Raw genomic sequence first — 21202 nt, forward strand, 5'->3', positions numbered from 1 at the left:
CCATGGCTCACGGGCCCAGCCGCTCCGCGGCATGTGGGATCTTCCCGGACCGGGGCACAAACCCATGTCCCCTGCATCGGCACGCAGACTCTCAACCACTGCGCCACCAGGGAAGCCCTTAACTACCATTTTTAACCTTTTAGCACGAGGTGACTCCTGGAGAATGAGGCCGTGCACAGACTTTAGTTCTGTGTCTTGGCAAAGCTCTGACACTTTATTATTTTTATTTTTTAATAAATTTATTTATTTTATTTATTTTTGGCTGCATTGGGTCTTCGTTGTTGCACGCGGGTTTTCTCTAGTTGCAGTGAGCGAGGGCTACTCTTCATTGCGGTGTGCAGGCTTCTCATTGCACTGGCTTCTCTTGTTGTGGAACATGGGCTCTAGGCGTGCGCACTTCAGTAGTTGTGGCTCGCGGGCTCTAGAGTGCAGGCTCAGTAGTTGTGGGGCACGGGCTTAGTTGCTCCATGGCACATGGGATCTTCCTGGATCAGGGCTCGAACCCGTGTCCCCTGCATTGGCAGGTGGATTCTTAACCACTGGGCCACCAAGGAAGCCCAGCCCTGACACTTTAGATTTCAGTTTTGCAACTAGTTCTTTAACACCAACCATTGCAGAGTCACCATCTGTGCTAATACTCACCAATTTTTACCAGTCCACGTTAAATGTTTTAAGACTTTTCTCAACATGTAAAACTAATTCATTTCCTGATGTTGTGCCTGTTATGGGGACCATGTCCAGAAGTTCTTTGGTCACATCAAAAGTTTCACTGCCACCACGAATAAATACACCTACGTGGGGGTCGATATTGCCATCCACTCCTTCCTGAGCTGCAATGGAAAAAGCCACAAATGATTCGGCTTTTTCTTGCAACTTGTCCTGCAAGTTCTCAGTCGTGTTGTCAACATGCTGGGCAACAACACTACCAGTTAGTCTTATGTTGGCAAACGCTTGTCTCTGTTCAGGGCACATGTTTTCTGCCGCACTCAACAGACAGTCCTTGATAAACTCACCATCTGCAAAAGGTTTGGCTGCCCGGGCAATTTTCTCGCTTAATATGTACTACATTTCATAGCAGCATCACTTATTTTATTCACATTCAAAAGCAAATCATGTTGAAATTTCAGTCTTTTTTTCAGTTCATTGAATTTTCTATCACACAGCTTTTCTGTAAATTCATCATGGTTCCTACGATGGTTGCTTTCATAATGGTGTCTTAGGTCACATTCTCTTGACACAGACAGACTTTGTTTGCATATTAAATATGAAGGAACGTTCTTTTCCTCCAAAGAAATAAGCTCTCTCCCATTTTTCTTGAAGTCCATGGTTTTCTTGTTCTAACTTTCATTTTCCCACTTTTGAAAGAGACAAATGCATAAGACATATAAAAATATCTTTACCGAGAAGAAAAATATATGGCTTTGTGATAAAAAAAAAAAAAGTATTAACTACTTTTTCAAAGTGTCAGCGTGATGTTCACTCCTTCAGGGCTGGTAAGAACTTCCGGAACAGTAGGGTTGTAGCCAGCAGAGCAAATGCCACAGCTGAGAGGAAGCAGCTGCCTCTCTCCAGACGCCTGTGGACGTGTAGGGATGCAGCCTCTGGGCCACCAGATTTTCTGATGTAGCAAAAGAAGCTGGAAATCCAGTTTTTTATGTGAAATCTCTTGATTTTTAAAAATATTCATGGTAAATACTATTTTTTTTTTTTCTGTATAAGCCACCACGTCTAGCAATCAGATTAGGCAGATTAGGTTTGGGGTCTTTAAACCTGAGGAAGTTCCCTGGTGGTCTAGTGGTTAGGATTCGGCACTTTCACTGCCATGGCCCGCAAGCCACGCAACAGAGCCAAAATTTTTTAAAAAACAAAAAAACAAAAAACACAACTTGAAGAGAATTAAATATCTAACTCTGAAACCACAGGTTTAAGAGCTTGTTGAAACAGAATCCTAGAAGATACCCCAAAAGGGGGAACTAAACTGATGTCTCTCAAAGTGCCATGCCTTCTGCAGGCATCGAGGTTACAGTTAATTAGGACAATACGTATTAGCTTGACAGAATTATGAGGATGACTTACACCTTTTTGATAGAGTGAGAAACTGTATTTAAAAGTGCCAAGTGGGACTTCCCTGGTGGTGCAGTGGTTAAGAATCCACCTACCAATGCAGGGGACATGGGTTCGAACTCTGGTCCAGGAAGATCCCACATGCTGCAGAGCAAGTAAGCCCGCGTGCCACAACTACTGAGCCTGCGCTCTACAGCCCGCGAGCCACGACTACTGAGCCCACATGCTGACACTACTGAAGCCTGCACACTCTAGGGCCCATGTGCTGCAACTACTGAAGCCCGTGCCCCTAGAGCCTATGCTCTGCAGCAAGAGAAGCCACCACAATGAGAAGCCCACACACCGCAACAAAGAGTAGCCCCCACCCGCCACAAGTAGAGAAAGCCCACATGCAGCAACAAAGACCCAACGCAGCCAAAAAAAAAAAAACAGTGCCAAGTGCCCCTAACCTCATACAAGCCCCTCCCTGGGAAACCTGGCGAGTCTCCATCTACCAAGCTGTCACACCCTTACTTCGCCAGTTGCACTTTTTTCCCGTCTCTCTCATCTTGGCCTTGGCTTTTTGCTCCGACAAGTTCCAGAACTACAGCAAGCCCACCGATCTCTGTTCCTTGCTTCTCTTCCAAGGCTCTCTCTGCATCGGCCTGTGACATGAAGTCAATAGAGGCAATCCTGCAATTGTGGGGATAGGGTAGGGGTGAGAAGAAAGAAGTCAACATTTAGTACTCTTCTGTATTGTCTTTCGAAATAGTAATGCACATACAAGATTCGAAATGCAAAAGGTAGACAGGGTACAGTGAAGTCTTCCTTCTGCCCAATTTCTATCCTTAGAGGCAACATGCTGTATAAATAAAAGCAAATGTACACACATACACACACTGTGTTTTTTTTTTAAATCTCTACTGAGATATAATTTCCAAATCATAAAATTCACCCATTTAAAGTGTACAAGGGTATATTTACAGAATTCTACAACCATCACCATAATCTAATTTTAGGACAATTAAGCACCCAGCCCCAGTCACTCCTCATCCCCCCCAACTCACTCCCATCCCCCAGCTGCAGGCAATCGCTATGCTACTTCCTGTCTCTGTAAATCTGCCTATTCTGGACATTTCACATAACTGGGATTATACAAATATGCCATCTTTTGTGTCTGGCTTCTTTCAATTAGCCTAATATGTTTGAGATTCATCTGGGTTGTAGCATGTATCAGTACTTCATTCCTTTTCATGGCTGAGTAACATTACATTGCATGAAACTACGACATTTTGTTTATCCATTCATCAGCTGTTAAGACATTTTGGGTTGTTTCCGGTTTGGGCTATTATGAATAAAGCGGATACAAACATTTGTAGAAATGTGTGGATATACGTTTTCACTTCTTTTGGATTCATACCTAACAGTAGAATTGCTGGACCGTATGGCAACTCTATGTTGAACATTTTGAGAAACTGCCAAACCGTTTTCCAAAGCAACTGTGCTACTTTACATTCCCACCAGCAATGAGTGAGGGTTCGGATTTCTCCACATCCTTGTCAACACTTGTTATTGTCTTTTTTATTACAGCCACACTAACAAGTGTGCAGTGGTATCACATCATGGTTTTGTTTCGTTTTGGTTTTTCTTAACATCTTTATTGGAGTATAATTGCTTTACAATGTTGTGTTAGTTTCTGCTGTATAACAAAATGAATCAGCTATATGCACACATATATCCCTATATACGCTCCCTCTTGCGTCTCCCTCGCACCCTCCCTATCCCACCCCTCTAGGTGGTCACACAGCACCGAGCTGATCTCCCTGTGCTATGTGGCTGCTTCCCACTAGCTCTCTATTTCACATTTGGTAGTGTATATATGTCCATGCCACTCTCTCACTTCTTCCCAGCTTACCCTTCCCCCTCCCCATGTCTTCAAGTCCATCCTCTACATCTGCATCTTTATTCCTGTCCTGCCCCTAGATTCATCAGAACCATATTTTTTAGGTTCCATATATATGTGTTAGCATACGGTATTTGTTTATCTCTTTCTGACATACTTCACTCTGCATGACAGACTCTAGGTCCATCCACCTCGCTACAAATAACTCAATTTCGTTTCTTTTTATGGCTGAATAGTATTCCATTGTATATATGTGCCACATCTTCTTTATCCATTCATTTGTCAATGGACACTTAGGTTGCTTCCATGTCCTGGCTATTGTAAATAGTGCTGCAATGAACATTGTGGTTCATGACTCTTTTTGAATTATGGTTTTCTCACGGTATACGCCCAGTAGTGGGATTGCTGGGTCATATGACAGTTCTATTTTCAGTTTTTTAAGGAACCTCCATACTGTTCTCCATAGTGGCTGTATCAATTTACATTCCCACCAACAGTGCAAGAGGGTTCCCTTTTCTCCACACCCTCTCCAGCATTTATTATTTGTAGACTTTTTGATGATGGCCATTCTGACCGGTATGGGGTGATACTTCATTGTAGTTTTTTTATATATAAATTTACTTATTTAATGTATTTCATTTTTGGCTGCGTTGGGTCTTCGTTGCTGCACACGGGCATTTCTCTGGTTATGGCGAGAGAGGGGCTACTCTTCATTGTGGTGCACAGGCTTCTCATTGCGGTGGCTTCTCTTGTTGCGGAGCACTGGCTCTAGGCACACGGGCTTCAGTAGTTGTGGCTCGTGGGCTCTAGAGCACAGGCTCAGTAGTTGTGACGCATGGGCTTAGTTGCTCTGCGGCATGTGGGATCTTCCCAGACCAGGGCTCGAACCTGTATCTCCTGCATTGGCAGGCAGATTCTTAACCACTGTGCCACCAGGGAAGCCCCCTCATTGTAGTTTTGATTTACATTTCTCTAATGATTAGTGATGTTGAGCATCCTTTCATGTGTTTGCTGGCAATCTGTATATCTTCGTTGGAGAAATGTCTATTTAGGTCTTCTCCCCATTATTGCATTGGATTGTTTGTTTTTTTGATATTGAGCTGCATGAGCTGCTTGTATACTTTAGAGATTAATCCTTTGTCAGTTGCTTCGTTTGCAAATATTTTCTCCCATTCTGAGGGTTGTCTTTTCGTCTTGTTTATGTTTTCCTTTGCTGTGCAAAAGCTTTTAAGTTTCATTAGGTCCCATTTGTTTTTGTTTTCATTTCCATTTCTCTAGGAGGTGGGTCAGAAAGGATCTTGCTGTGATTTATGTCATGGAGTGTTCTGCCTATGTTTTCCTCTAAGAGTTTTATAGTGTCTGGCCTTACGTTTAGGTCTTTAATGCATTTTGACTTTATTTTTGTGAATGGTGCTAGGAAGTGTCCTAATTTCATTCTTTTACACGTAGCTGTCCAGTTTTTCCAGCACCACTTATTGAAGAGGCTGCCTTTTCTCCACTGCATATTCTTGCCTCGTTTATCAAAGATAAGGTGGCCATATGTGCATGGGTTTATCTCTGGGCTTTCTATCCTGATCTGTATTTCTGTTCTTGTGCCAGTACCATATTGTCTTGATTACTGTAGCTTTGTAGTATGGGAGTACATACTTCCATACTACAAAGTCAGGGAGCCTGATTCCTCCAGCTCCGGTTTTCTTACTCAAGGTTGCTTTGGCTATTCAGGGTCTTTTGTGTTTCCATACAAATTGTGCAGTTTTTTGTTCTAGTTCTGTGAAAAATGCCATTGGTAGTTTGATAGGGATTGCACTGAATCTGTAGATTGCTTTGGGTAGCACAGTCATTTTCACAATGTTGATTCTTCCAATCCAAGAACATGGCATATCTCTCTGTTTGTATCATCTTTAATTTCTTTCAGCAGTGTCTTACAGTATTATGCATACAGGTCTTTTGTCTCCTTAGGTAGGTGTATTCCTAGGAATTTTATTATTTTTATTGCAATGGTAAATGAGAGTGTTTCCTTAACTTCACTTTCAGACTTTTAATCATTAGTGTATAGGAATGCAAGAGATTTCTGTGCATTAATCTTGTATCCTGCTACTCTACCAAATTCATTGATTAGCTCTAGTAGTTTTCTGGTAGCATCTTTAGGATTCTCTATGTACAGTATCATGTCATCTGCAAACAGTGAGAGTTTTACCTCTTCTTTTCCGATTTGGATTCCTTTTATTTCTTCTTCTTCTCTAATTGCTGTGGCTAAAACATCCAAAACTGTGTTGAATAACAGTGGTGAGAGTGGGCACCTTTGTCTTGTTCCTGATCTTAGAGGAAATGGTTTGTTTTTCACCATTGAGAATGATGTTGGCTGTGGGTCTGTCATATATGGCCTTTATTATGTTGAGGTATGTTCCCTCTATGCCTACTTTCTGGAGAGTTTTTATCATAAATGGGTATTGAATTTTGTCAAAAGCTTTTTCTGCATCTATTGAGGTTATCATGTTTTTTATCCTTCAGTTCCTTAATATGGTGTATCACATTGATTGATTTGAGTATATTGAAGAATCCTTGCATTCCTGGGATAAACCTCCCTTGATCATGGTGTATGATCCTTTTAATGTACTGTTGGATTCTGTTTGCTAGTACTTTGTTGAGGATTTTTGCATCTATGTTCATCAGTGATATTGGCCTGTAGTTTTCTTTCTTTGTGACATCCTTGCCTGGTTTTGGTATCAGGATGATGGTGGCCTCGTAGAATGAGTTTTGGAGTGCTCCTCCCTCTGCTATGCTTTGGAAGAGTTTGAGAAGGATAGGTGTTAGCTCTTCTCTAAATGTTTGATAGAATTCGCCTGTGAAGCCATCTGGTCCTGGGATTTTGTTTGTTGGAAGATTTTTTTTTTTTTTTTTTTTTGCGGTACGCAGGCCTCTCACTGTTGTGGCCTCTCCCATTGCGGAGCACAGGCTCCAGACGCGCAGGCTCAGCGGCCATGGCTCACGGGCCCAGCCGCTCCGCGGCATGTGGGATCTTCCCGGACCGGGGCACGAACTCGTGTCCCCTGCGTCGGCAGGCAGACTCTCAACCACTGCGCCACCAGGGAAGCCCTGTTGGAAGATTTTAAATCACAGTTTCAATTTCACTGTTTGTGACTGGTCTGTTTATATTTTCTATTTCTTCCTGGTTTAGTCTCGGAAGGCTGTGCTTTTCTAAGAATTTGTCCATTTCTTCCAGGTTGTCCATTTTATTGGCATACAGTTGCCTGTAGTAATCTCTCATGATCCTTTGCATTTCTGCAGTGTCAGTTGTTACTTCTTCTTTTTCATTTCTAATTGTTGATTTGAGTCTTCTCCCGTTTTCTGATGAGTCTGGCTAATGGTTTATCAATTTTGTTTATCTTCTCAAAGAACCAGCTTTTAGTTTTATTGATCTTTGCTACTGTTTCCTTCATTTCTTTTTTATTTATTTCTGACCTGATCTTTATGATTTCTTTCCTTCTGCTAACTTTGGGGGTTTTTTTGTTCTTTCTCTAGTTGCTTTAGGTGTAAGGTTAGGTTGTTTATTTGAGATTTTCTTGTTTCTTGAGGTAGGATTGTATTGCTATAAACTTCCCTCTTACAACTGCTTTTGCTGCAGCCCATCGGTTTTGGGTCGTCGTGTTTTGTCATTTGTTTCTAGGTATTTTTTGATTTCCTCTTTGATTTCTTCAGTGATCTCTTGGTTATTTAGTAGCATATTGTTTAGCCTCCATGTGTTTGTATTTTTTACAGTTTTTTTCCTGTAATTGATATCTAGTCTCATAGCATTGTGATCAGAAAAGATACTTGATATGATTTCAATTTTCTTAAATTTACCAAGGCTTGATTTGTGACCCAAGATATGGTCTATCTTGGAGAATGTTCCACGAGCACTTGAGAAGTGTATTCTGTTGTTTTTGGATGGAATGTCCTATAAATATCAATTAAGTCCATCTTGTTTAATGTGTCATTTAAAGCTTGTGTTTCCTTATTTATTTTCATTTTGGATGATCTGTCCATTGTTGAAAGTGGGGTGTTAAAAGTCCCGTTATTACTGTGTTACTGTCGATTTCCCCTTTTATGGCTGTTAGCATTTTCCTTATGTATTGAGGTGCTCTTGTGTTGGGTGCATAAACATTTAAATTGTTGTATCTTCTGGATTGATCCCCTGATCATTATGTAGTGTCCTTCTTTGTCTCTTGTAATCATCTTTATTTTAAAGTCTATTTTGTCTGATATGAGAATTGCTACGCCAGCTTTCTTTTGATTTCCATTTGCATGGAGTATCTTTTTCAGTCTGTATACATTCCTAGGTCTAAAGTGGGTCTCTTGTAGACAATATATATACAGGTCTTGTTTTTGTTTCCATTCAGCCGGTCTATGTCTTTTGGTTGGAGCATTTAATCCATTTACATTTAAGGTAACTATCGATATGTATGTTCCTATTACCATTTTCTTAATTGTTTTGGGTTTGTTTTTCTAGGTCTTTTCCTTCTCTTGTGTTCCCTGCCTAGAGAAGTTCCTTTAGCATTTGTTGTAAAGCTGGTTTGGTGGTGCTGAATTCTCTTAACTATGCTTGTCTGTAAAGGTTTTAATTTCTCCGTTCAATCTGAATGAGATCCTTGCTGGGTAGAGTAATCTTGCTTTTAGGTTTTTCCCTTTTATCACTTTAAATATGTCCTGCCACTCCCTTCTGGCTTGCAGAATTTCTGCTCAAAGATCAGCTGTTAACCTTATGGGGATTCCCTTATATGTTATATGTTGCTTTTCCCTTGTTGCTTTTAATATTTTTTCTTTGTATTTAATTTTTGATAGTTTGATTAATAAGTGTCTCAGCGTGTTTCTCTTTGGGTTTATCCTGTATGGGACTCTCTGCGCTTCCTGGACTTGACTATTTCCTTTCCCATATTAGGGAAGTTTTCGACTATAACCTCTTCAAATATTTTCTCATACCCTTTCTTTCTTTCTTCTTCTTCTGAGACCCCTATAATTCGAATGTTGGTGCGTTTAGTGCTGTCCCAGAGGTCTCTGAGACTGTCCTCAATTCTTTTCATTTTTTTTTTCTTTATTCTGCTCCCCGGCAGTTATTTCTACCATTTTATCTTCCAGCTCACTTATCCGTTCTTCTGCCTCAGTTATTTTGCTAATGATTCCTTCCAGGGTATTTTTAATTTCAGTTATTGTGTTGTTCATCACTGTTTGTTTGCTCTTTAGTTCTTTTAGATCCTTGTTAACTGTTTCTTCTATTTTCTCCGTTCTGTTTCCGAAATTTTGGATCATCTTTACTACCATTACTCCGAATTCTTTTTCAGGTAGGTTGCCTATTTCATCTTCATTTATTTGGTTTTGTAGGTTTTTATCTTGCTCCTTCGTCTGTAACATATTTTTCTGTCATTTTTTTTTTTTATGGGTGGGGCTGTATTCCTGTCTTGCTGGTTGTTTGGCCTGAGGCATCCAGCACTGGAGTTTGCTGGCAGTTGGGCAGAGCTGGGTCTTGGTGCTGAGATTAGGACCCATGGGAGGCCTCACTCCAATTAATAACAGAGGTCCTCTGTTAGTCCAGCAGTTTGCACTCAGAGCTCCCACTACAGGAGCTCAGGCCCGACCTCCAGCCTGGGCACCAATATCCCATCCCACAAGCCGGTTGCTAGCAGTTCCTCCCGTCCCCTTAGGTGTCCGTGATCCCCCAACTGTGCCTGGTAGGTTCCCTAGTTGTGCGGAGATGCGAATTCTGCATCCTCCTAGCCCACCATCTTGACTCAGCCCTGCTTCACATCATGGTTTTGATTTGCACTTCCTCAGTGACTAATGTTGAGCATCTTTCTACACGTTTATTGGCCATTTGTACACCTTGTTTGGAGAAACGGTCATTCAAGTCCTTTCCCCATTTTTTAATTGGGTTGTCTTTTAATTATTGAGCTATAAGAGTTCTTTATATACCTTTTACAAATACAGGTCTCTTTCATATATATGATTTGCAATATTTTCTCCCAGGATGTAGAGTTTCTTTTGACTTTTTAGATAGTGTCCTCTGAAGTACAAATGTTTTTAATTTTGATAAAGCCCAACTTCTCAATCTTCTCTTTTATTGCTTGTGCAAGACTCTAATCCAAGATCACAAAGATTGACTCCTGTATTTCTTCATAGTTTTCTATTTTAGCTCTTACATTTAGGTCTTTGATCTATTTTGAGTTAATTTTGGGGTACGGTATGCAAGCCCAGCAGAGTGCCCCGAAACCTCCTCACAGTAAACACTGCTAACAATTTGGGATTTATCTTTTCAGACTTGTTTTCTAAATCTGTGGGATTCTTTTCCAGAGATTATGTTCATCAGAATACAGTGGCATAGATTATTTTAGAGTTCACCTACACCAACAAATTTAGCTCAAATGTATCTGTAATCCTGATACCCATTTTTTACCACATTGAGAATCCCTTCAAAATACATTCTATTCCATCCTTTCTAATTTCACCATATTCACCCTCTTAGGCTACCAAAGCCCAGATACATAGTGACAGTATTTCATTAATTGCCTACAACATAATTCTAACAGACCAAGTTAATGTTCTCTTTTGGTACCTGTCCAGACAAGTCACCAAGGGTGTTATTTTCCTGTAGTCAGCCCTGGAGAGATAGGATGAAGATAACCTATGAGTTCTAATCTTCAATCTTGTACTTGATAGAATAAAGTCTTCATTTCTCTATGACAGCCCTACCGTCTTCTAGAAGCCTTTGGCTATCCATTTATGATGCTTTTTCTGCCTGCTGGTAGAAAGGCTGGATAACTACTTTTTCCTTCTCTAAAATCCGGTATGAGTGATTTGGGAGAATACAATGAAATTCTGTTATCATATATTCTTTTTCAGTACAAGGTACAAAGGCATACCTTTCACTCATCCCATCCTTGCTCACCAATCTGATTTGAAAAGTATCCTCAAACACTTCTATTAATTCATGTTGAATGACTCTGTCAGGCAAGTTCTTGATCAAAAGTGTTTTGGCATTTCCATCTTCATAAACACAAAAGAGTATTTTTAGTCTGAGTTTAGATCTCATAAGCATCAAGAGTTCTCCAAGAGAGAAAAAATACTTCTCAAAGAGTCGGAGAGTAGTACATATTCCTTCATTTAACAATATTTGGGGACTTCCCTGGTGGTCCAGTGGTAAAGAATCCACCTTCCAATGCAGGGGACACAGGTTCAATCCCTGGTCGGGGAACTAAGATACCACATACTGCAGGGCAACTAAGCCCATGCGCTGCAAACTACAGAGCCCACACGCCCTGGAGCCTGCACGCCACAACTAGAGAGAAGCCCGCACGCGCCGTAACAAAAAGATCTCTCATGCCTCAACAAAGATCCCATGTGCCATAACTAAGACCTGACACAGCCAAAAAAATAATAATAATAAGGAAGATAAATAAATAAAATATTTTTTAAAAATAGACATTTGCACACAGCGTCTGGGTGACAACAGCCTGTGCTATGTGCTGGCTGTGAAAATACGAACTTGGTTTCCACTCTTGAGAATGTAGTCTTGTTGGGGAAAAGGCTAGTAAACAAATAGCCACATAATTACAAACTGTGGTAAGTGTCAGGAAGGAAAAGTAAAAAGGGAAATGAAAACATCAAGTAGAGAAGACTTAACTTAGTCTGGGGGTAAGGGAAAATTTTTCTGATCTGCAGAGGTGACCTTTAAGCTGAGACTCTTGGATGGGTTGTCAGTAGCCAGGGGATGAGTCATGAACATTAGGACAGAGAAGGTGAGCCGTGAGGCTAGAGCAGAAGGAGTGAGCACGGCAGAGAGAGTCTGTGCTGTGGAAGTAGGCGACTTGCTAGAAACTGAGGAGTGCTTGCACAGAGTAAGAAAGAATACGATATTCCTGTCTGATGCAGAGTCTTCTAGGTACACAGGTATCTCTGAACAAGTTACCTTGCTTGCATACATTTCTTTGTTTCCTTTCCCTTTTCGGTTTCTTCCATTTAATTTCATATCCAAGGACGTTTGTCTCACTAAGTTCCAGGGCTTTTTCCTGGTCGTCAGCAGATTTAAAATTCACATAACCAAATCTCCTACAGAGATGCAGCCGAAAAGGAAAAAAAAAACACAAGCAGAGTCAAAAGGCATATGCCTTCCAGCTGGCTACTCACACTGGCTGTGAAAGTGGAAATTAGCATTGAGTCAAACGCAGCTGTCAAATTTTACAAATTAAAACCAAGCCTCCACCAACTGGCAATATCGGTGCCATGAAGTAACTGGAGAGCAGCAGTTCTCACCTGGGGTGAGTCTGACAATATCTGGAGACATCTTTGGCCGTCACAACTGGGGGACTACTTCTAGTATCTAGTGGGTAGAATCCAGGGATGCTGTTGAACAGCGCCCCCCCCCCAAACAAGGAATTAGCTGGCCCCAAATTTTAATAGTGCAAGAGTCGAGAAGCCCTCCTCTGGGGCAAGGACTGAGAGTCAGGGCAAACTCACCCGCTGAAATCATTATTAGTTTTCTAACTACTGGCCAGATTTAACTAAAAGCTATAAAAAATGTAACTTGAAATGACACGTTTTTGAATTTCTGTTTTAAGAAACAGCCATTGCACTTGTGAACTGAAACAAAAATATCGTTTTGTTTTTTTTTTCTGGCCATGCCATGCGGCTTGTGGGATCTTTTTTTGAAAATAAATTTACTTATTTATTTACTTTTGGCAGCATCAGGTCTTCGTTGCTGCGCGTGGGCTTTCTCTAGTTGCGGCAAGCGGGGGCTACTCTTCATTGCGGTGCATGGGCTTCTCATTGCGGTGGCTTCTCTTGCTGTGGAGCACGGACTCTAGGCATGCAGTCTTCAGGAGTTGTGGCACACGGGCTCAGTAGTTATGGCTTGCGGGCTCACACACGGTCAGTAGTTGTGACGCACTGCCTTAGCTGCTCCGTGGCATATGGGATCTTCCCAGACCAGGCCTCAAACCTGTGTCCCCTGCGCTGGCAGGCGGATTCTTAACCACTGCGCCACCAGGGAAGCCCTGGCTTGTGGGATCTTAGTTCCCTGACCAGGGATTGAACCCATGCCCACGGCAGTGAAAGCACGGAGCCCTAACCACTGGACCACCAGGGAATTCCCAAAAATATCATTCTTAAAACAGAACGTGTTGGCAAACTCAAAGGCTATTAGAGTAAATTTCTTTCTTTTTTTGGGGGGGGGGGGTGTTGGGGACTGTGTTGGGTCTTCGTTGCTGCCTGCGGGCTTTCTTGTAGTTGCAGTGAGCGGGGACTACTCTTCGTTGCAGTGCACAGGCTTCTCATCGTGGTGGCTTCTCTTGTTGTGGAGAACGGGCTCTAGGTCCACAGGCTTCAGTAGCTGTGGCACACGGGCTCAGTAGTTGTGGCTTGTGGGCTCTAAAGTGCAGGCTCGGTAGTTGTGGCACACGGCTTAGTTGCTCCGCAGCATGTGGGATCCTCCAGGACCAGGGCTCGAACCCGTGTTCCCTGCATTGGCGGGTGGATTCTTAACCACTGCGCCACCACGGAAGTCCCAAGAATTTTTTTTTAATGCAAAAGGAATCTTTATTTACTACAAACACAACAATATTTCACAATATAGTTAACAAAAAGTGTAAGCAGGGCAATGTGTCAAAAGTTGTGGCATTACCTCTGGAGCCAGAATGCTGGGCTCAAATCCTGAGCCTGCCACTTTCTAACTGTGTGATATTTGGTACGTCACTTAACTTCTCTGTGCCTCAACTTCCTCCTTTGTAAAATGGGGATAATGACAATAATTACTGCTGAGAATTGTCTTATGGATTCAATGAGTTAAATAAACAAGGAACAATGCCTGGTACAGTGAGTACTCAATGAATGCTTACTATTATTATTATCTTTTCATTTCTACCTAAGAAATTCTGAGTACCATAAAATAAGCATGCTCACACCCAAGACATATGCTTCTGATGAGAAAGAAGTAAGAAAGGATGAAATTCAACTCAGCAAAAAAGCAGAACTGACACAGAACCTATATTTGCCACCAAAGCTAGGGGTTTTATGATTAAATCTGTGTTCATTTAAAATAATTCTAGGCAAATAACATTGCTCACAGTTGGAAAATCATGAAAACATGTTTCTGTAAAGACTTGGAAGGTCTTGTGATTAGTTTAGTATTTTGGTTGGAAAAATGGGATAGCAAAATTTAATATAATGGATGTATTAAATGAGCCACTGAAGGACTTTAAATACTCGTTCTGAACTACAAGAGGCTGAGGTAATATCTTATAAAGGGCGAAGAACAAGTAACAAAAGGATCTGACAAGAATAATAATTGTTGGGCTGATAAACTCTTAACAACACCCTTAATTTATCAGTATTTACCTGGACAAGCCAACTCTGACACCAATGACTGCGACGTCATTTTTAGCAAAAAATTCACTAAGACCAGTTTTTAGTTCAGCAACAGTTTTGTTGAAATTCAGATTTCCAACAAATAGTTTGAAACTTACAGGTGGTTTAGCTGCCATACAAAAAGGCAAAAACTAGAGAGAGAGAACTCAAAGAAACAGTTCAGAAAGAATGACGCTAAAAAAAATATCCATTGAAGAATCTGGCATATTGTAACACCAGGCTGCAATTAAAATCCCTTTGTCCATCATTTGGGCTAACAGAGATTTGGTTTTCGCCAATATGAAATTCTCCACGTGTCTCCTGTGCTCTAAAACACAGCAAAGAAGTTACCTTCTAATTTCTGATTTTTGGTTTCAGGGGAAGCATTCTGTTTGGTCATTTCCTCCTTCTGTTTATCAGCTGCTTTCTTCATAGGCTCTGTGGGCAAAAGCCAGAATACAGTTTTTTGTTTCTTTGGGTTTTTTAAAAATAAATTTATTTATTTATTTTGGCTGTGTTGGGTCTTCGTTGCTGCACAGGCTTTCTCTAGTTGCTGCGTGCGGGGTCTACTCTTTGTTGTGGTGCGCGGGCTTCTCACTGCGGTAGCTTCTCTTGCTGTGGAGCACGGGCTCAAGGCACGCGGGCTTCAGCAGTTGTGGCACGTGAGCTCAGTAGTTGTGGCTCACAGGCTCTAGAGAGCAAGCTCAGTAGTCGTGGTGCATGGGCTTAACTGCTCCACGGCATGTGGGATCTTCCCGGACCAGGGCTCAAACCCGTGTCCCCTGAGTTGGCAGGCAGATTCTTAACCACTGCGCCACCAGGGAAGTCCCCAGAATACAGTATTTTTAATGATCTGTCTGTGCCACTAATGAGTAAAGTGGGAGCTTTTGCACTGTCCACAAATACCATACCTACACTGTGCCTATTCTCTACAAGACACCTGGGTTAGGCCTGGTCAGAATACTTTTAAAAGCATTTATAAATTAATTAGGAAAAGTTCTTCAAGTTCATAAAAGAACTTCAACAGCCCTGCTCAATGGCTTTGCTTATAACTCTAATTCCTTGATACTGGCCATCACTAACAGAACTGGTTTAGGTCATTCTGACCTTCCTCTTCCTCACAGCCTGTGTCATCACCCTTATGATCCTGCTCATCTTCCTCTGCCCCCAGGGGAAAGGCTTTTCTCCCCCTGGCCCATGAAGGATACAGGGCTTCTTTTTCAGAATCTAAATGAAAACCCACCCAATCAATTACTGCCACACAGACTTGTTAAGAATGAAAACAAGTTGTTCTTTCAGAGAAACTGCTCATAAGTCTGACTGTATACACAAATCTAAGAAAAAAATTCGCTGTCATTTTAACCTTTTATTTGAAATAATTTAAAATGTATTATTGTATTTTCATAACAATGCTAAGAATTACTGCTTTGGAAGCAATACCATTTAAAATGTTACATAGACGCCCTCAGGACAAAAAAATCACTCAGAGTGAAATCTGGGGGACAATTAACCTGCCTGGCTCATAAGCACAAAGAGAGAAAGAGTGTACAGTATTCAAAGAGAAAACTCTGATTCTGGTCATGTGGACAGCAGAAGTCAAGTGTCCACTGGGACTCCTCAAGCCAAGCCTGGAGAATCGGCGAGGGATGCCAAGGGTGGTAGTTCCACAGAACCCTTTCGAGAGCCATGTGCAATGGCACGTAAGGCTGACCCGACAGCCACCAGCAGGGATGTCCCCAGAGGGGACTCTTTACGTCCCTCATCCTAACACAACTCACAGTTCTTACCTTCATCCTCCTCAGGGTTCTCATGTAACTTCTCATGGTTCTCGAGCACGGCACTCCTCCTGTCTTTTGGCAACTTGGCCCCTGTGGCTCCCTTCCTGCATGGTGATATTAATTTCTCAGCAAACATGGGAGCCAGAAACTTTTTTTTCTCGATTTTGTTTCCTGGAGCAGTAGTAATCTTCCTACCATTTTTCTAAGGGACATCAACCTAGAGGAGGAAGAACAACAATGAAGAGATGTCTCCTCTGTGGCCAGGAGGCGACCGTCACACTGCACAGTCAGCAAGTGCAACATCTGCTCAGGCCCACGTGTCAACGTCTGTGCTGATTTCTCCAGAAAGAATTTCTCAGTGTGCAGTAAAAGAGCTCCCAGCACCAGAATTACCTGGCATGCTTGTCTAAGAAAAAAAGAGAAAAAGAGAATTCTTGGATTTCACTTAGAGCTTTGAAATCAGAATCTCTACAGGGAAGGATCTAGGTTTCTAAAAGTATGCAAGCTACTGCCCTAGGAAAACATACCAAGTCAACTACTGTTTAGGTGGCTCAGTGTGTCTGTAGAGTCCCAACTCTCTGCATTCAAGTAAAACACCAAAGGAGAGGACCCCCACGCAGGCACCTGAAACACACACAGGAATGAGAGCCAGGCCCCAAAACTGGACCTCATGCTTCCTAATTACACCACTGATCCCCATCCCAGAGCTACTAAAAATTGGGCACAGTATTATAAAACTAAATGACTGAAGATGAAAATTTTAGCAGAACACTGAATGAAGTCTCGCCACATACAAAAGGAGAAAATGAAGAACTATGGGTGGTGGATGACCATGTAAAAACACAGCAAGAAGGCAGATATCTACATGCCAAGGAGAGAGGCCTCAGAAGTAACCAAATTGCCAACAAGTTGATCCGGCCTCCCGAACTGAGAGAAAGTAAATTTCTGTTGTTTCAGCCACCCATACATCTGTGATATTTTATTATGGCAGCCCCAGCAAAGACACAACTGGTGTGTGTGTGTATGTATATGTATGTGTGCATATATACATACACACATACACACATACAGACCTCAACCCACATCACAGGAAGAGATGAGTCACTATAATATGTGATTAGCATTACTGGCTATGAACAATATTTACAGGCAAACAGATGAGGGACCAGTTCATCTGGCATAGGAATGACATGGGATCAGGGAAGGCACGTGAAAGAGACTAGGGTTTGAATTAAATAATTTCAACGAGCCCACAGTAGGGTATGGTTAGCCTAGAAGTTAATCTAACTGTGATACTACCACTATATGCTGCACCAATCAGAGAAAACATCACATTTTTTTTTTTTTTTTTTTGCAGTACGCGGGCCTCTCACTGTTGTGGCCTCTCCCGTTGCGGAGCACAGGCTCCAGACACGCAGGCTCAGTGGCCATGGCTCACGGGCCGAGCCACTCCACTGCATGTGGGATCTTCCCGGACCGGGGCACGAACCCGCGTCCCCTGCATCAGCAGGCGGACTCTCAACCACTGCGCCACCAGGGAAGCCCGAAAACATCACATTGTAAAGAGGAATGACCAAGGGCTGCCAGTGTGAACAGTCTAGAACCATAACACGTGCATCTCAGTTTAAGGAAAATTTAATGTGACTACTCCTCTTTTCCTCTGAGCTAACACAGTCTGGGTTCTGAAACAAAAGTTGCATTCACCAAGAATTTTTTGGCTCTGATTGGTATAGAGAGTTAATGCACTGTGTTGTGGACATCACAGTACAGTAGGTGCTCTCCTATCTATGTCCACTTAACTGTGTCACATTAAGCTAGTCTGTGGCTGGATTAAATGGCCATCTCAATTCCAAACAGGATTTACTAACTTGATGCCTATGAAACGCATGTGAAAAGCACATGCGGCTGGGGTTTCCCTGGTGGTGTAGTGGTTGAGAGTCCGCCTGCCGATGCTGGGGACACGGCTTCGTACCCCGGTCTGGGAAGATCCCACATGCTGCGGAGCGGCTGGGCCCGTGAGCCATGGCCGCTGAGCCTGCGCGTCTGGAGCCTGTGCTCCACAACGGGAGAGGCCACAACAGTGAGAAGCCCACGTACCGCCAAAAAAAAAAAAAAAAAAAAAAAAAGCACACGCGGCTAATGGGCTACTAAGTGGTACTCAGTACACCTGGAAATTTCTGATCGTATAAGCTGAACTGTATCCTTAATAAGCCTCAGTCTTTTGTTCGCAAACCTATATATGACCGTTGTAGTTGCAGTTTCAATTACATAATAAATGTCATATAAACCAATCAGATTAATGCAAAAAGTTATTGAATCTAGTAAAACAAAGGTGAACGCTTTGGACATACTCAATAAAGCTCAAAAAGTGCAGTCAAATTAGGTGTGGGTGAGGAACCATAAAAGAATGGGGGTAAAAATGTAGGCGTCTGTATTCGAATTGCTTTCCTAGGGTTTAAGTTTTGCTTTGTTTTAAAGAAACAAATTTTAAATTGCAAAAGATACACAATGGGATACTTTATACAAAGATAAGCTACTGCAACAGTGAACTCAAAGTCAAATACAAAGCCTTAGCCCCATATCAAAAGATTGGCAATTGAATACCTATCTGTCTCTCCAAAAGAGCTGCTTGGGCAAAGACTGAGAAATGAACCGGGAAAGAGTAGGGGCTTTGGATTCGGCAGAACCAAATGCATAACACAGGTTCTGTCACTTATTATCTGTCACTTATTAGCTCATGAAACCGTGAACAAGTTAGTCAATGACTAAATCTCTTTTCCTGTCTATAAAATGGAGCTAAGGATCCCTACCTAACATGGTCACTGTGAGAATGAAATGAGATAGTGCATCAAGTCCTAGCACAGTGGCTGCACAGATGAAGCATTCAATATTCATTAACTGTGTACCCAATCACCCACCGCAATTCTTTTAGGGCCCAACTTAAACCTATCTACATTGGACTACTAATGCAGAGGCTCCCAGCCAGAAACAGAACATACTAGGGACCTAAATATTTGCCGAAAGGATAAATATGGAAACATATGTTTGGTGGACACACAAACTAATGGAATTTAAGGAAGCAATTTTAAGAGTCGAGAGATTTTCTTTCAAACCGGTATTTCCAGGCAATCAAAATCACTTTTCAAACAAAGAACACTTTTGTATTCCCCAAATAAACTGCACTTAGTCACAATGTACTTTTCTTTTTGCATAACACTAATATTTAGTTTGGTAATATTTTGTTTGGAATTTTTACATCTATGCACATGAGAGTGGTCTGTAATGTTCTTTTCTAAAAATGACCTTGTCAGATTTTGGTATTGAGCGTAGGGTGAGTTTGCAAAACTAGTCGGAAAATGTTCACAAAACCACTTTTCAGATCAAACAATGTAGTTTAACTGCTCTCCTCTGGATTTTGATTGTTGACATTAAGTTACTCTGCTGCACACTGTACATAGAGTTACCTCACTTCTACTGCCATGGTCCTCATCTTCTGACGTCTCATCTTCCCCATCTTCTATCTCCTCTGGGGAAAGACTCATTTTCTTCAGTTCACCTTTTTTTGTTTTCCTGCTTCAAATGGACAAGATTATTATTATTATTCAAATGGGCAAGACTTCCTGCTTCAAATGGACAAGGCACATCACGGGGACTTCAACATTCCAGGCTATGCACCTTTTGCCTCTAGTATTCGTGGTAAGTTTCCATTTGCAATAAGTCCGTGTTAGGCCTCATCCTAGTTATTTTCATTTGGAATCTTTTACTCTCAACAGCTAATATCAAAATATATTGCACAGATAATTTTCGGTATATGTTTGTAGGTTAGGCCTCCCATACCTTCTCTTTTGCCACGATCTAGAAATGAAACTCCTCGAGGTAAAAAAGGAATTCCTCCCTTTTCCTCTCATTCTGCTCCCTTCACCACCGTTTTCAAGTAACTCTGATGCTCTTAAAAATTAGTAATTCCGGGCTTCCCTGGTGGCACAGTGGTTGAGAGTCCGCCTGCCGATGCAGGGGACACGGGTTCGTGCCCCGGTCCGGGAAGATCCCACATGCCGCGGAGCGGCTGGGCCTGTGAGCCATGGCCGCTAAGCCTGCGTGTCCGGAGCCTGTGCTCCGCAACGGGAGAGGCCACAACAGTGAGAGGCCCGCGTACCGCAAAAAAAAAAAAAAAAAAAAATTAGTAATTCCACCACCGACTGCTCAAACGGAAGCACACGGGACCAAAATAAAGCCCCCATAGCGGAACAAAATCAGTACCTACAATTCAAGTGTCTTTACCTCTCCAGACTGAGAACTCAGTGTTAACTGGGGCAGCTTCCATCTCCACCCCCATCAAAATTAACAACACAAGTGAGTCTCAAGCCAGGACCTTTAACCATCACTTCCCAAATTAACCCGCACAGTATTGTCCCTGACGAGTACTCCTCCCCTTAAAGCTATCGCTGGTGTAGGGCCCCGCCCACTCAAAGCCCCGCGGGCCACCACGCGCAGCCACCTGCACTACACGCCCGGGAAGAGCCTGCAGCGGCTCGCAGGCGCCGACAAGCTGGGAACGCCTTCCCAGCAGCCTCCCAGAACTCTAGGCCCAGGCAGAATACAGCACGGAAGAGAATGGCGCCCTCGTGACTACGCCTCACCCAATCAGAGCCCGCGCTGCCTTTAGGCCAGTCCCGAGCCGCAGTCCTGGGGGGGCGGGCAGTGCGCGAGACTAGGGGCGGGGTCTCGAGCCGGGGCAGCAAGTGTTGCGCCTGCGCGCAGGGCGGACATTTTGATTTGGGCGGGCCCGGGAGGCCCACCGAGTGGGTCAGGTGGGCGCCCGCCGTGAGAGCAGTGTTTTCGTGGAAGGAGGCACGGGTTCCAGTACATGCGGGGACCTGGCGGGAGGTCACGCACCTCGACGCTTACCTACTAGTGGAGTTGTAGGAAGCAAACAGGGGTCATCAAAACAGCAACTCATTGCGGGCTGGTAAACCAGGGTCGGTTCCAGGCTTCCTCATCCGTTAATCCGGTGAGGCAGCCACCGCCTCATTGGGGTGTGTACGCTAGACATTTTCAGCCTAGAAGGAGGCACAGACCTTACAGCGCGAGGTGGAGCGGAGACCAG

General features: G+C 42.7%; 1 long non-coding RNA gene across 4 annotated transcripts; it reads right to left on the reverse strand.

Annotated features, from left to right (window-relative positions):
• Nucleotides 1-970: 970 nt before the first annotated feature.
• LOC308621759 lies at nucleotides 971-20683 on the reverse strand. Of its 4 annotated transcripts, XR_014016505.1 has the most exons (6): nucleotides 20594-20683; nucleotides 19560-19668; nucleotides 16623-16719; nucleotides 16105-16312; nucleotides 14669-14755; nucleotides 971-2736 (listed from the first exon to the last, which is right to left on the reverse strand). It is a non-coding gene; the product is annotated as an uncharacterized lncRNA (long non-coding RNA). The 4 variants fall into 4 exon arrangements; XR_014016506.1 differs by lacking the exon at nucleotides 971-2736 and having other exon boundaries at nucleotides 13543-14755; nucleotides 19560-19665; XR_014016507.1 differs by lacking the exon at nucleotides 971-2736 and having other exon boundaries at nucleotides 13543-14755.
• Between the last annotated feature and the right edge of the window lie 519 nt (nucleotides 20684-21202).

Source organism: Mesoplodon bidens (genome assembly GCF_964165515.1).
Source record: "Mesoplodon bidens genome assembly, chromosome: 8".
NCBI classification, from domain to species: domain Eukaryota; kingdom Metazoa; phylum Chordata; class Mammalia; order Artiodactyla; family Ziphiidae; genus Mesoplodon; species Mesoplodon bidens.